General features: G+C 37.4%; 1 long non-coding RNA gene across 2 annotated transcripts in view; it reads right to left on the bottom strand.

Moving 5' to 3' along the window:
• The window catches only part of LOC122514843, a 79,153-nt gene that overhangs the window by 36,837 nt on the left and 24,670 nt on the right, over nucleotides 1-17,646 (bottom strand). The window contains exon 1 of one of the 2 annotated variants that reach the window (XR_006303133.1): nucleotides 17,515-17,583. The exons of the other annotated variant lie outside the window; for it this stretch is intronic. This is a non-coding gene — a long non-coding RNA (uncharacterized LOC122514843). Of the gene's footprint in view, nucleotides 1-17,514; nucleotides 17,584-17,646 lie in introns of those variants that run through there. 2 annotated transcript variants of the gene reach the window in all.

Raw genomic sequence — 17,646 nt, 5'->3', positions numbered from 1 at the left:
CTTTTCATACTATTCTTGAATTTCTTTTTTTTTATTTTCTTTTTTTCGTCTTGCTACTAATTCGTGATTATGGGATTTTTTGACAAGTGGTTTCATTTATCGGTATTTTTTTTTTGTCTTATTCGAGTCGGATGATGAGTATTTTGAATGTTTTATTAACGATCTATATATAGAGGAAGACATTGTAAAAATTTACCGACTCGTATAGGAAACTCGGTAATAACGAATGGGATTTTTAATTGACTTATCTCTAAATCGGTGCGAGCATTTTTCGGACAATCTGAATTGTTCGTCCTGATTGTAACAAAAAAAAAAAGAAATACATAAATAATGTATATGTTTAAGAAAAGGGATTAATTAGGGATAAAGAAGACGGAGTTTTGATCTATAATTTATTATCAACTTTTTAAGTAATCTCGTGAAATACTGCATATACATGGAGCATTATTCGTCAAATCGACCACTTTTCGCACCGACCAAATTCCATTTAACTGAAACTCTTTTATCATTATCTACCCCATCGAAAATCTTTCTGAGAATGTTGTCAAACAAATCTAATTCAATTTATAAAAATATATATATATATATTTTTATTTGCTATTTTCGGGGATTGATCTAACGCAAAACATTAATTTAATTAGTATCGCTTTTGAAATAAACTCGTTGAAATTGCGACAAAAGAGAACAACCACGAATTTTCAAGTTTGTCGTAGTAGTCGTCGAGATACTTCAACCACCTCCCCCCCTCGTTCACTTAACACTCTACCACCCTCCATCACCCAACCTCCTAGCCCCCCAGCCCCTCCTCTTGCGTTTTCTTACGGTGAAGGCTCCCAAGAAGTGGTAATAGGCTCTCGCACCACCAAATGGATTTCGAGATTTATGCTAACACGCCGCATTTGTTGCCGCTTTCGCGGCTACATTTATACGAGAACGAGATACATTTTCGTCTTCGGAATAAGAGGAGAGGACTCTCTCATCCTCTTTACGTGGACTCGGTCCATCTTTCTCTCTCTCTCTCTCACTCTCTCATATACACTCTTCTCTCTTTCTCTTTCCAAAGAGTTTCCTCTATCTTTTCTCGCCGATACGCCCATCGTCGAAATCATCATGCCGTACCGACATTTATCCCAACGTTCGCGCGCCAGCATGAGTAATAGCTAAGCACACTATAGATCAGTTATGCGCGAACTATAGATCACGACCTCTTAAAGATCTTAAACGAAAAATTTCCTCTTTAACCAAAATTATCTTATTTATTTATACAACCTAGGGTGATATCTTCTCTAATATTTTTTATTTTATACAATTACAATTTTCCTTTCTCATTTATTATTTTTTTTTTTAATATCCTTATTATTATTTACTTCATCAAAGTATTTTCAATACTTTACTGTAAATCTTTTTAAGATACCAGTACGAAGATCCAAGCCAAAATATTTCTGACAATTTTACCAGTCGTATTATTAGACTAATACAAATTTTAGAATTCGTCTCAATCGTAATTAGAAAAGAGATCATTTCTACTCGAGAAACTGTACAAAGAATGAAAACAAACATTTGCATTCATTCGTAGGACACATTCGTATATCGATATCTGTTAGACACTTAAAACCAAAATTAAAACGATTTCAATTATCTAGATGGGGAGAGAAAAAAATATGATATCAAAAATAACGCGATAACTACGATGATAAAGAAATGTTAGATGGTCTTCTTAATCGTATTACGAGATAAACGTAACATTTTCGAAACATCAAGATAGTGTGAGAAAACAGAAAGAGAATGAGAAAGAGAAAAGGGGATACGGAAAAACAGAATTGGTCTGTAAACGTTGGAGATTAATTTACGGTGGGAAAGATAAGACAAGAAGAAGAAGAAGGAAAGAGTGTTTGAGGATTGGGGAGTGGGGGGAAGAAAGCGAGTACGATTCGTCCTTTTCTTTTCTCTCTCTTTCTCTCTCGCACGCTTACACACACATATACACACGTATTAGAATCTTTCTAGAAAGAGAATTTCGATCTTGCCTTTTCTAGCTCGGTTGTATGGTGAAAGAGGTGAAGGATAAGAATGAGGGAGGAAGTGGAAAAGGAAAAAGGGTTGGGGAAGGGTTAGGGGGACGGTTAGAAGGTTACAATAATAAATGTATATCAAACCGGCCACGAGGACCACCCCCGTTTCTTGTAAAACGTATCCATTGTTGTTGTTGCAATTAGTCATTCGACGACACCCGTCTCTCGGTTAGAAGCGAATAATATATGTTCTCGATCGTGACTGCCACTGTTATTTTCGGTCGAGTTTCTAGACTCTCTGGAAGGAGTATGAGAGATAGAAAGAGAGAGAAAGAGAAAGAGAGAGGGAGAAAGACGGAATGCGACAAGATCACCAAGAACGAAAGGAAAACAAATCCCTATTTCGTGACTATTGGTTTTCGTACAACATTCGAAATAGATATATCCAATTAATGATCTGCAATGAAATTTATTTCCAATTAACTTGTCTTTCATTCCGTTTGTGAGTAATCTATTAAATTGTTTAGTTTTGTTTTACAAGATTAAAAAAAAAAAAGAAAAGCAATAGTAATCATTTTAAAAGGGACGGTGTGTATCGTTTGAAAACGTCATTTCTTTGCGTTAGTTCTAAGCGGGTGGCCTCGATGTAAAAGCAAGTTTGAAATAAGACGTGGACAGGTGGTCAGCGAGACGAGAAACGAAACGCGTATCGTTTACTACCAACGCTGACTGTTTCTTTTGAGTGTTAAAGCTTTTCAACTATATAGTTAAACAACGTTTGCAAGAACCGGACTAGCACTTATCGTCTAAGAACGCGTTTATTAATGAAAAAAAACCATCAGGCGAGAAAACTTAATTTTTTTCATCGTTTCAAATTGTTTCTCGACAAAATCAGTAGATGCAACTTCGTGCTGACCGAATAAATAATTTCCTACCCTAATTGTTACGGTCAAATTGAAAATTGTGATTTTTATTCGAATAAAACAATACTTACAATTTATATTAATGATTTAATTGTAAGAAAATAAAACAAGAACGAACTATATTTATCTTATCGATGTTCGGATATCGTTTCGAATTTACTGCCAACAATTTGGCCCAATTTTATATGAGATTCTTCTCTCTCTCTCTCTCGAATTATTCGAAATAAATTGATCTTTTGTAGAAATCGTCATCAATTTAAATTTGATTCAACGGTTTTGATTGAAGACACACGGGTTATAATTCTTTCTGGCAATAAAACATAATAGTTATAATCAACAGGCACTACTAACATACATTTCTAACAAATCAAAATGAGGAATTATTGGCAACCAATGAAGAGGAGGCATCGTTACCAATTCGGTTACGATATCTTTAGATCGAGGACACTCTTCCAAAGAGGTTTTAAGAGAAGATAGTCTATACTAGTTGGCCAAAGATACCACCCGGAAGGTTAGACTATGCGAACAGATAGGAGTTAGATCTTCTACAATTTATCACTGATGCACTGAAACGCCCACCGTCCTAAAAAAGAACAAAAATTAATCCGATTCTATCTTGTTCGGTATAAAAATTAAACCGAAATCATTCGACGAACGTTAAAGGGTGAAAATCATTATCCAAAAATTAATAAGATCACCAAAATGACGGTAAAAGTACGTACCGAATGAAAGTGCAACAAATAACTTATACAAATATCATCAGGATAAATTTAATATTCAATTTAACACGATGTACGAAATCAAAGATAAAGTACAAAATAAACAATTGTAAAATACGAAAATATGATTATTTACGATACTCGTTAATCGTCTATAAACTTGGTTGGGATCCCGTCAATCCTGTTATGAATCATCACGAGTGAACGGTTAGGTTTATCTAATGCCAAGAATAATAGTATCACGAAGCCGAGTATCCGGACGTTTATTGGTCAGTTGAATATATATACAACCATACCTCGATTAAATTCGATCGAGCACGAGCAAGATGATGGGTTGTGTTTTGTTCTTTATCTTCATCTTCACCATCTTCATCTTCATGGTTGAAGTTGAAGTTGAAGTTGAAGTTGAAATTGAAGTTAAAATAATGCGTTTACTGTGTTGACACACTTGGTTTATCTTTTAAAAGTACATATTTCTAAACATGCGCGCGCGCGCGCTCAACCGTCCGTGGAAGGAGTTAACGTTCAGAGTAGAATACTACGAGAAATTAAGTATAGAAAAAAAAATGATAGGCACGGGGGAGGGGGATGGAAAAGAGGGACGGCGTAACGCGCTAGATCTATTCTGAATATATCGCCGTTATTAAATACGGATAAAATATAGACGTCCGCGGTCGTTTCGCCGACGCATTTATACCGCTCGCGTAATATACGGTGGAATAATCGTGACTGGGACTGCATTTACGAAGTGATTCACGCGGAACGTGAATCGCGCTCGTGAGTGGTTTGTATTCTTCGCTATCTATAGAAAGAGCAGTTTCTTCTTCGTCGTCGTTGTGGTAGTCGTCGTACAAGAAAGAGAAAGAGAAAGAGTGAGAGAGGGAAGAAGGGAGGGTGAGTTGGAGGGAGGGTGCAAGAAAGAGAAAGAGAGAGAGATATAAGTTTGAGGGGAGAGGGAGAATGAGCGAGAGCAAGAGAGAGAGAGAGAGAGAGAGAAGACATTCCAGGAATAGGCTGTCACGAAGCGGTGCCAATGCAGCCACTAACCTATAACTTATTTCACGTATCGTTTGACGTGATGCATTCGATCCAATAATATCTAACCCCGCCATCAGAAGCGTCGTCGAGCTTTTGCGAAAATGTTATAAGTTATGTATAATAGTCCGGTATAGAAGAGGGGGCTTCTCCTGCTCCCCCCTAACGAGAAACACGCGACATAGACTGCCGAAAGAAAATTTCAACTAAACAAGAAAACTTCGGATCCTAACGTCAACTCTGATCATAATACTCCGTCGTAGAAGACAAATATTAAAAGATCGATATTTGAAATCATACATACAATGATAAAGTATTTTAGAATCCAATCGTGAGACAACAAATTTTGTCAGGAGATAAAAAATGTTCATTAGTAGAATGAAGATAATTACAAATGAACTCTAAACGAATGTTTCGATCCACCCTAAGACAAAATGAAAAGAAAAAGAAGAGGAAGGAGTTGGAAGAGATAGAGAAAGAGAACGATATCGCTTGGTTTGAAATTCGTAGCAAAGAGAAGAAGGTTTGCTAGCTAGTAAGCTACTCAGCAAGCAGCACGTTTGCATAGCCCCCGTTGTGACAATGTGAATGTGTAGCACCGGGCTACTTCCATCTTCTGTCAGATATGTTTGCTACGCTCTCTGAAGCTGACTGCTAAAACAACAAACGGAAGAACAGTGCCTGCTAGGATCTAGTCACCTCCTCTCACATGTCCCGACACGAGGAGACCTTTACCCGACACATTCTGCTACCCAGTAGTACCTACCTAATAAACGTCGAATCTTGCCGGCTTTAAATTTTCCCGATTCTCCATACCTCTCTCTTTCTCTGCAACACTCTCTCTCGAATGATTACTTATACTTGTTGTGATACGATAAATGAGATCTAGAGTAAAACCTTACATTGTTATATTACTACAATAATAGAGAAACCCTCGTGTCAGAGAATAATCAGCTTTTGCATGCCCACTTGAACAACCAACTCATGCAACCTAACGAATACGTTGTTTTATAATGTAAAAACGTTCGTGTCAGAGAATAGTCACACATACGCGACCAATTTATAACCCCAAGTGTAATAACAACTTCAAATGATTTTCATTATCGAGTTGTCTAAAATGTTTATTAATAAATACCTAAATAGGTGCGATTATAGGACCTAGGTTTTCCGGTATATTTGTGCGAATGAATATTTGCTAATTAATGGATATAATTTTTGTTTAATCCCGTCGCGAAACATTACGAATCAACAAATGAATAGGAAACGTTGATTTCCAACCCTTTAAGTCGAATTATGGCGACGCAGATAAATGTCAAAAAGTATCAACTCGCAAAAAAAGGAAAGAAAGTAAAGGAAGTTCGATAAAAAAAAATACAAAAAGGAAAGAGAAAAAAAAGAGAAAGCGAGATGGGTAGGTTTCGTCGGCGAGTTAATGCGTCGGGCGACGTTTGATCGTAGTGTTTTGGCCATAATGGATCCAAGCGTCGTTTTTCCCTTCAACAGCATCAACCCATACCTTTCCCCTACCCCCAGTTTCATCTCTAACACCCCCTCTTTACGCGATAACCGAAACTTGTGTCGAAGTTTTTCGCGGAAATGCCTTCGCTTTGTCCTCGCACTCGCGTTTGCACTCGCGCCCACGCATCTTTCTCTCTTTCTCACTAGTTTTGCGTGTCTGCTGCTGCTGCAAGTGTATGTGTGTGTGTGTGTGTGTGGATTAAAAGAAGCGACGAAAGGAGAGATAGAAGAAGAGAGATAGAATTTTGGCACAACAAAGGCCGGTCATATCTCCGTTTCAGATCTACGGCTTGGCTTTCTCAAATCGTCGGGAGATGCGTGTTAGTTCGTTCGTTCGTTCATTCGTTCATTCGTTCGTTCGTTCGTCGTTCGTTTGTTCGTTCGTACTTAAGCTTGAGAGCTGTTATATACCTTCTGCATCACCTTCCTCATCCCACCCCATCAACCCCATCCCCCACACTGTCTACAACCACCCACCACCCATTACCCCCACCACGCGACACCTTTGAATTCTTCTTTTTTCTTCTTGTTCTTATTCTTCTTGTTGTTCTATTATCGGTGGTTGGTCTCTTGCATTCCGCGTTGTTCGCGGTTTTATTAGACCATCCTTCGTTGTTGTTGTGTCGAGAATATTATGTCTACGAGTCATAACTGCGACGTATATACTCAAACGAGTAAGTCAGAGAGAGAGAGAGAAAGAATGAGAAAGATAAAGTGAGAAGTCTAAGAAAGAAAATAGAAAGCAACATTGGCTCGTTACACAGACACGTCTATCATCGTTGCCACGTTCCTCTCTTTAAAGAAATTTCGTCACATGTATTGTGTGAGCAAACGTAATTAAAAATTAATCAACTCGTTTGATAATATTTTTTTTGTACTTATTTTTAGTCGCCATTGTTTTTCAAAATAAGAACGATGAATTAATTAATTATTAATTGGTTGATACACTCGATCAAGTGTTTGTACTTATTTAGAAAATTTCAGTCAAATTTAAAACGAATTCAATTATTACTCATTGATTGATGCATCTAATCAATTAATTTGATCATCAAATAATTGCAATTGGTAAATATACATATGATAATTTTATTCTCGTTGTTCGTTGCAATTGTACGCTTGTGTTAAAGAAAAAAAGAAGAAGAAGAAAAAGGAAAATAATCTTTCTCAATTCACTTTCTCATTCTCTTTAATGTTTGTATTAACAGGGAAGATAATAACGTAGGAAGATTTGATCTATACTGACGTTTATGGCACCCCCATGAAATCCAACTAACAAACCAAAAATAATTTAACGCGCGAATAGACGATCAATCCGCACGCGTGTGCGCGTGGTGCGCCATTTAAAAGCAACTCGTTAAAGTAACCGCTCCACATTTTCCTCGTATCTCTTTTCTCAAAAACAGCGAAGAGAATAAGCCACGCTAAAAAGAAAGAGAAGAAGAAGAAAAAAAAAGGGATCGTGATAAAGATAAAGATCAAGATTCAAAGTCATGAGTGTCATTTGAAAGCATTAACGAGGACGCGAGTTCTGACAAATAAAAAATCAAACGAAACGAGTTTGCAAAAGACGAAAAAAAAAAACAAAAACCAAGATTTTTGTTCGGGTGTACGGATTTCTTTCTGCTTTTTTTATTTTCTTATTTTGTTTTTTATTCTATACTTCATCGGTAAGATAAATACGAATTTCCAGTTTCTTATTTTCTTAAATGCAACTTATCCTACGACTCCGCATCACTTTTCCCCTTAAATACATCCTAAATCACTCTAACCTGTATCCGTAATTTTGGAAAATGCGAACGAGTTGTCACTTTAGTCACGGAATATCGTTGCCGTTCCTCGTATCATCTGAGATGCATAATTCTCTTCGACGAATCGAGGCCATTTTATTGAACTAATCACCATCCCAAAAGACCACTTTTTCTTTCACAACAAGCAATACGTTTACCATACTATAGTTTTTCCCTCCGATAAATATGATACAACATTGTCCACTACCTTATTTATTAATTTATAACAAAATTTAAAAGTCAATTATTTACGATTGTCGATAAACTGCACCACAGATCATGCGTCCAACGATAAACTATTAAAACACGATACCCAAAATTAATCGAAAAAATTTGTAAAAAAACATGTGTATATTCCAGAGACCAAGACCACCTAATTGAGAGACACACGACTCAACGAAAAGTCTTCGCATATTCTTACAAAAAAAGAAAAGAAAAGAAACTAATAAACTCACACTAACTCCCTCAAAATTCTCTCGAATCCTCGCGACACGTTTTAACGAAATCGTACCGTGAAATTCTATTCGCGGGAATCAAAGGAAAGGGCATTAATTGGTCGCCCGAGGCAACAGCCCGCAAGAATGACGAAGAAGAGTAAGAGAAGAAAGTAGACAAGAGAGAATGAGAACGAGAATGAGAACGAGAACGAGAACAAGAACAGAAAAGTAAGAGTAAGAAGTAAGAGAAATGAAGATTCGCTCGATTGAAGTTGGAATCAACGAACAGTGGGAGAAAGTGAGAGAGAGACCCAGACCCAGAAACAGAAACGGAAAGAATGAAATAAAGAAATAAAACGTGGAAAGGGAGGAGAAAGAGGGGGGTGGGGGGAAAGACTGCTGATGATCCTGAAGAAACGAAAAACCATGACTACGTCGGTCTATTCCTGGAGAAACGATGCGCCTTCTTCGAGGTTTCTCTTCGACTTTTCTCTCTCTCTCTCTCTCATTCTCTCCTCCCACTTCACCCCTTTTCTCATCCTTACCAACCATCTTTCCATCTTCTCAACCATCTTCTCTCATTTCCCCCCTTCGTGGGGCGACCGGCGCTCTCTTTATACTACCCCGTGGAAAGACGGATCGGTTCTCTAAATAAAATGACTCGGTTATTCATCGGCACATTTGTACGCGTCAAGGTCGTTGGTGTGTGTGTGAGAAAGTAAGAAAGAAAGTAAGAGAGAGAGAGAGAGAGAGAAAAGACTTTTCTTTTTGAAAGTGCAACGTGAATCTCTTTGTGAAAGATGGTACGACCTAACCCACAGCAATAAAATAAAGAAAATAAAAAAGATAAGGGATAAAGAATTGGTCGTAAGAGTATAGAAGACGGGTTAAGAGAAAGGGGTGAGGCAACCAGGCAGATTCGGGGGAAGGGGAAAGGGGGATAAGGTCTAGGTGGCTTGGCCCGGTTAATTGGCCGACGTTAACTTGGACTCTCGGTCTATTTTCTTTTTACGTTCTTCCGACCATACGTGTGTGTTAAAACTGGGGGTAAGGTTGGAAAGGGTAGGGGTGATAAGAGCAAGGGGAATTTCTAACAACCATCGCTCATTCCGTCACGGGGGATAAGACGAGAAAAGACGTTCCGTGTTTCAGCGTTTATAGAATGTCGAACTGTAAAGAGAAACAGGAAAACATTTCTTTTTGTTTTCTGCCTGCCTCGAATAAGAAAATCTTCCTTTCCCCCTTTGATCACGAAATTTAGCCATCGTGATTGTTTCGTCGAAAAAGTCTCAAATGTTGATGCATATAAATGTAATATTACGTTGCGAAAAAATTATCAGAAAACAAAAAAGATTAACAATTAAAAAGAGAAAAAATAATTGGAAGAATTTAGGTATCGCTATCGGTACGTCAAAATGTTAGAAAAAGTAGTTGGCAGGCCACCTGTCCGCGTAAGAGCAAGCATTAGCTGTTAACGGGGGCATAATTACTTGGGAAGATCCCGGGGTTACAAACAAACGAGCCTAATTGACTCGGAAATAAACCGACTCCAACTCTTCTTCTTCTTCTTCTTCTTCTTCTTCTTCTTCTTCTTCCTCCTTGGTATAGAACTTTCCTTTCTCTCTCTCTCTTTCTATCTCTTTCTAGCTCTCTTTACTTGCGACCGCTTGTCACTCGCGGCGTTTAAGTGAGACAGCAAGTCTAAGGGAGTGAAAGAGGAATAGGAAGAACTAGAGAAAGAGAAACGAACGATAGAGAGAGGAAATAGGGGTAAGGGGCAAGGGGAGTGGGAAGAAAGAACAGAGGGGAAGGTAAGAAGCAAACCAAACCACATGATGCAAAAGGAAAACGATATACGCAGAGAAATGGAAACTCTGTACGAGTCTCTCTCCCTCTCTCTCTCTCTTTCTCTCTCATACAGATACACACACAAACCCATACACATACATACATAAACACATATTTTTTCTGTTTGTCGCCTACCATGTGCTCGCATACCAAAGATTTTGACTTATGCTTAAACGAACCGTCTTTGTGTCTCAGACCTGCAACCTCATTTACCTCTGCCCCTAACCCCCTCCAATCCCCCCTCCTTTTCCTCTTCTTCGTCTTTCTTCTTCTTTCTTCTTCTTCCTTCATCCTCTCTCTGAAACTTTTACCTTTTCTTATTGTCGTCTCGCAGATACACCGCCATTGAGCGACCAAGAATGGGGGTGTTATTTTCATAGCGTACAAACCCCACCATGTCTTAATTTAGACTCGTGGAATGAATATCGAGCTCGAACGGCCACTCACGTTTACTCTTCTTTATCTTTTCTTAACTATCTCGTATGAAATTAAACTACGTTCGTATAGGTATTATCTCTCCGAGTGTCGGGGACGCATATATGCGCCCGGTAGAAATTACCCAGTAATTGCCCAATCATAAATATTGTTCGGTGTATTGATAATACATACTACATACATGATACATACTACGTTCGTATGCGTGTTAACTCTTCGAGTGTCGTGGACGCATATATGCGTCCGGTAGAAATTACCCAGTAATTGTCCAATCATGAATTTGGTTCGATGTATTGATAATACATACTACATACATGATACATACTACGTTTGTATGCGTGTTAACTCTTCGAGTGTCATGGACGCATATATGCGCCCGGTAGAAATTACCCAGTAATTGTCCAATCATGAATTTAGTTCGATGTATTGATAATACATACTACATACATGATACATACTACGTTTGTATGCGTGTTAACTCTTCGAGTGTCATGGGCGCATAAATGCGCCCGGTAGAAATTACCCAGGAATTGTCCAATCATGAATTTGGTTCGATGTATTGATAATACATACTACATACATGATAGATACTATGTTTGTATGCGTGTTAAATCTTCGAGTGTCGTGGACGCATATATGCGTCCGGTAGAAATTACCCAGTAATTGTCCAATCATGAATTTAGTTCGGTGTATTGATAATACATACTACATACATGATACATACTACGTTCGTATTCGTGTTAAATCTTCGAGTGTCATGGACGCATATATGCGCCCGGTAGAAATTACCCAGTAATTGTCCAATCATAAATATTGTTCGGTGTATTGATAATTATTTAGTCTCATCGTAACGAAATTTACGTTAGTATAAACAAAACTTGTTATTATAAAATATAATTTATAATTATAAATTAAAAATTTAACAAAAAATAATTAATTGTTCCATTCCTAGGAAACACTTCAATTAAAGGTAATCTATACTCAAAGGGTTTAACTGTGTCGAATTTTCTGACATCGCACGGATACGATGCAACCAATGGGAGACGATTGGTAGGGTAAACGGCCAACGGAAGTAATCTTTGTCGGTCGTCGACATTTCCTTTCATCGGAGAAAGGGGTGTGGGGTGTCGGGAGGTGAAGTTGCGTGGGTGGGGATTCCTTTTTTGAGACTTTTGTGGCAAAAGTCCCGTTCGATCTTAACGACCCACGAGTTATCCATCTTTTTTTTGGTTTTGTCTCGTTTTCTGGGTTTCTGAGAATAATGTTGTTCTTTTTTTCAAAAGACAGAAACTATTCTCGGTGATCATCGTCATCGAAGATCGACTTAGTGTTATACATATTTTCCCCGATGGAAATCACGACTCGTGTGACGTGTGTTTGGACGAGAAAGTAAGAAAGAAAGAAAGAAAGAAAGAAAGAAAGAAAGAGTATGGAAGAAAGAAGAAGAAGATTCGAACGGTTCTTCTTCCAAGAGAAGAATAAATAGACGATCGAGCTGCAACATATGGCAGCTGTCGACACACACACCGAGCGGCATTAAATCAAAGAAGATCTTTTTCCTTACCAATAACGTAAGAAAGAAAGAGAGAAGTGTAGAGAAAGAAAGAGAAGAAGAAAAAAAGAGATTCGAGTATGGGATAAGTTATTTTTAAAAAGGAAGACAAGTTTTCCGAGAAATTCTTCTTCTACCGTAATATTGTGTATATGATGTGTGTTCGGTAATTATGAGAGTTGAACTAATTTAAAAATCAAAAAAGTTGATAATTATTTAGTCTATTATTTGGTTTTATCTTTTTGTTGTTACGATCATTTTTTAAGTAACGAAAATTATTATAACGGTAGAAAAATTGGAGGATGTCTCACACAACTGTAGAATTTTTCATTCTACAGAAACAAGCCTAATCGTCAATTCTCATGATTGAACTGGTCACGCATAGAAAAGAAAATCCCCCACCTCAAAACTCGGGGGATTTTGTTTTACTACAAACTTATATACACGTTGTATCTACGAGACTTGGAATAGTCGCAAGAGTTTTCTTATCGAATTATGAGAAATACTTCACGCACGAGAATGAAAGTGAACGAGTATGGGAGTACGAGGTGAAAATTTAGAAAGGATGAGCGATCGTTCCCTCTCGATGACACTCACGACGTGTGAGTTCTACGGACACACCCATCTCATTCCTACTTGAAACTTCGAAGTAGCTCGTTGCAAAAGCCAACACTTATACGAATACACACACACATATATAGAATTTTCTCGTGTCCTCCGCGAACTCCTCCTTTCGCGTCTTCTTATGCACTAAATATAATTCGCACCAAACCATCAAGAATATAGGAGACGTGTATATTTACAAGAGGAAAACATTCGCAGGCATGTAGTTCCCAACCCACTTGTACCCACACTCACACCCACACCAAAACCCAAACCCTCCCATTTACCCCTTCATTCCTTCTCACCGATAGATACTAAGTACCCTACATAATAAAAATGCCAACCCATATACTCGTTTCTAACCAAGGATACACCACAAAACTTGACCACCAACGTCGATTGCTATGATTTTCTTAAACATATGACAGAGATTTATGCGAATGACATACTCTCTTTCCTACACTCTCTTATTTGAAAAAAAAAGAAAGAAGAAGATTTATGTGCAAAATAACTTGGTTCCGGAAACGACGATGACAGACGGAAATGGACCGTTTTTTTTTTCTCCTAAGAAAAATTCCTAACTCGTTCATTGATTTTTTCTTTTAGGAACTTAAATCGTATTCTGTTGTTTTTAGGTTTATTTCTTTGTTTTAGAATTTGTTAAGAATACAAAAACGACAGTTATTGATGACCGATTTAATGACTAAATCAACGTTAAGTATAGTTAAAAAGATGAGATTGAAAGAAAATAAACTTTTCCCTTTTCCATTTTAGTCAAACTTGTGTAAGAAAATTTCTCTTTCTCTCTCTCTCTCTCTCTCTCTCTCTGTTTCTTAGTTCTCTCACAGGGTCGATTCATCTTTGCAGATCAAAAGACCCACTTCGTGGAAATCGGCATCGGTGGCGTGGTACGTGGAAATAGATTAATGGCCTCGTGAATCATCGTGTCGATTTGAAGTATGCCCTCTCTGTTTCAAATATGTGACGACCACCGTCGACTTCCGTGGAAAGAAACACTTATGAGATCTCTCTCTCTCTCTCTCTCTTTCTCTACTTACCTCTCTGTCTCTCTCTCATTCGAGAGGAACAGACAAAGCCACGGAAACTGAGTTTTGATTCGTTCGTTTGCCAATTCACAGCAGAAGAAAAAAGAGCAACGTTAACGTACAATTTTTTATGTGATTTATTATCAAACACATTAAAACAATCTCTGTCTATCAATAACGATGACTTTAATTGCAAAAATTTATGCACTGATTTAACGCAATGATATATTGCAATTTATTTTTCTTTCAATTCTAAAATTGACCTTAATTCAATCCCAATGAACGGTTCGTGCGAGTTATATCTTTCGAACGTAATTTTGCATCATACTTAATTGTAATTAAGCAAAAAATGAATATTTTATGAAATTAATTACGATTAGATCAAAATTAACCGAATAAATTTCGATCGTTTACAAATTGTAATGCAAATAACAATCAATTGTCGTAGATGTTAGGATCGAAAATTCCCCCATTAAAGTTGTTCGTTCTAGTTTGATGCACGATGCACTCGTTCGTCTATGCTCATTACGAAAAATCACGATTAGATATTCGAATAATCTAACGATATATTAATTCAGTATGTACAGGTAGTACTTGTTGAAGTGCTCTGATTACCCGTACGTTTCTTACCGAACCTAATCGCATGGTTGGTCACAATATATACAACATATTCTCATCACACATGAATGTAATTTAAACCTAACGAGTTGTTAACAGGATAGAGAGAAGAGAAAAAAAAACATAAAATTCATTAAAAATAAACTCACTTAACCTCTTCTACAATGTACACTATTATTGCTACTTTCACGGATTCGATCTTTTTAATTTTATTTGCAACATTCTCTCATTAATTTATATAATATATTTTACTTTAAACTTTATTAAAATAAACTCTTCTTAACCTTTTTGTGCAATGGGCGCATATATGCGTCCAACAGAATCAATCCGCCGGGACCTAGGGCGCATATATGCGCTTGTCACTTTTTTCGACCTTCTTTGTTTTACGAGTATTCTGTATCATTTTTTGTTTTCTATTTTATCCAAATAATTTGCATTAGTAGAAAAATCATTCTGCACTCAAAGGTTTTACCTAATACCAATAAAATAATAATAAAATCTACACATTTTAAGCGATTCAAATATTCGATTTCTTAAATTGAAAGATCTGTTAGTTAAGAAAAATATCAAATACGAAATATTCTCTTATAGTTATTCAACCTTATAAATAACATTTGTGCAAATCCAGGTTGACTAGCTTTGAAGTAATTAGTCGCATACATTGTCGCAGTATATCCTGTGATTTTTTCACGACCTTTATCCTCGAAATTAGAACTGAACGACTACGACGACTACTGCGTTCCCCACACATGACAAGAGAAAGAAGAAAATCATGTACGGTACAGGGACACACACACATACCATCGTTGAATGCATATACCCGTCTTTCCCCCCGGTTTCCCTTTACTTCCCCTAACTTGTCTTTACAATTTACGTTCGTTTACGTATAGCCTCGCTGATCCGAGCCGTTTTCTGCGAGTCGATAACTCTTTCGAAACAAACGAGCTTACGACTATCGTCGTATTCATCGTCGTCTGCGTTGTCGTCGTTCTTCCTGCTGTTCCTGCAGTTCTGTGTTGCAAAAAACTTCCTCTTAAATCTCGTACCGTCGAAAATAAACCTAACCAAGAGTGTTGCACCGCTCGAATTTATACGATCGAAAATTTGGAACCGTGTCGAAAATTCTCACACTGTTATCTCCTCTTTTTCTTTCCCCTAACCTCTCTCTATTTCTCAAATATTATTTTCTATTGAAAATTAGGCTCATGTTTACTCGCGTTTGAATAATCAACTAATTCATTTTTTAACGGAGATGTACAATAAGTTAAGTACATCTTTGTAAAAAGAATTTGCATCGTTATCTCATGAATTTATATTATACATTTTTTCTTCGAACTTCATTAAAATTGACCCCTCTGGTGGTACGGACGCATATATGCGTCTAACGAAATTCATCCGTGTAGATCAAGGGCGCATATATGCGCTCACAAATTTTCTTCGATCTTCCATGGTTAACAGCACGTTTTTCGACATGATAAACAATAAAATAATATAAAGGAAAATAGAAACTTTAAATTTTCGTGTAACAAAAACAGCAACGTGTGAAGAGTAAGATGAAAACGATGACGATAAAAATTGGTTCCTCCATGCAAATAACTACCGACACTAAATTTGCGAAATGCGATGCATCTGATCTTAAAAAAAGACCTTACGATAAACTAATCTATATTTGTGGAAATTGATTCTTTAGTAACCCTTTCAGTGCTATGGACGCATATATGCGTCCAGCGAAACAATATGTATGGAAAAAAGCGCATATATGCGCTCACAAATTTTCTTCGATCTTTCATGGTTAACAGCACGTTTTTCGACATGATAAACAATAAAATAATATAAAGGAAAATAGAAACTTTAAATTGTCGTGTAACAAAAACAGAAACGTGAAGAGTTAGATGAAAACGTTGACGATAGAAATTGGTTCCACCATGCAAATAACTACCGACACTAAATTTGCGAAATGCGATGCATCTGATCTTAAAAAAAGACCTTACGATAAACTAATCTATATTTGTGGAAATTGATTCTTTAGTAACCCTTTCAGTGCTATGGACGCATATATGCGTCCAACGAAACAATATGTATGGAAAAAAGCGCATATATGCGCTCACAAATTTTCTTCGTTCTTCCATGGTTAACAGCACGTTTTTCGACATGATAAACAATAAAATAATATAAAGGAAAATAGAAACTTTAAATTGTCGTGTAACAAAAACAGAAACGTGAAGAGTAAAATGAAAACGATGACGATAGAAATTGGTTCCACCATGCAAATAACTACCGACACTAAATTTGCGAAATGCGATGCATCTGATCTTAAAAAAAGACCTTACGATAAACTGATCTATATTTGTGGAAATTGATTCTTTAGTAACCCTTTCAGTGCTATGGACGCATATATGCGTCCAGCGAAACAATATGTATGGAAAAAAGCGCATATATGCGCACATCAAGTTTTTTATGCCTTCCTTGGTTAACAATACGTTGTCTAATGTGATAAAAAATATAATAATATAAAGAAAGATGATAACTTTAAATTGTCGTGTAACAGAAACAGCAACGTGAAGAGTAGGAATCATAATAAGAAGAAGAATAACGAGAAGAAGAAGAAGGAGAAAGAAAACGAACACGATGATGATAGGAGAACGGTTCCACCATGCTACTAACCACCGCCACTAAATTAGCTTAATGCGATGCATTTGATTAGATCGCTGGCGAGGTTGAAGGTGCAGATGATGGTACTGGTGAAGGAAACTTAGAGGGTGGGCGAGTGCGGGGTTCATGCTGGAACAGAAAAGGGAGGAGCAGGAGGGGGAGACGAAGGAGGATGGATGCTTTTGCTCTCTCTCGTTTTCGAGAATGAAAGGGAAAGAGAAAGAGTGGTGTGGTAGGGGATGTGGGGGACAGGGGGAGTTCCGCGGGGTGGCCAGCCTCGTTTCATGGAATTGATTAGATTCAGTTATTAATATTCCTCTATCCCTCACTTCATTTCCGGCCCCGATTAACTTGGCGCTAACAGCGTGACGACGAGCAGAGACCATCCTCCACAAACGTCTCTTTCCCCCCTCCCGCCCTTGCTCTCTCCTCATCCTCTTCTCGTCTTTCTTCTTCATCTC

This window comes from Polistes fuscatus, unplaced genomic scaffold, assembly GCF_010416935.1.
Source record: "Polistes fuscatus isolate 324 unplaced genomic scaffold, CU_Pfus_HIC Scaffold16, whole genome shotgun sequence".
NCBI lineage: Eukaryota > Metazoa > Arthropoda > Insecta > Hymenoptera > Vespidae > Polistes > Polistes fuscatus.
Note: the sequence above shows the minus strand (reverse complement) of the source record. Positions and strands in the feature narration are given on the sequence as shown.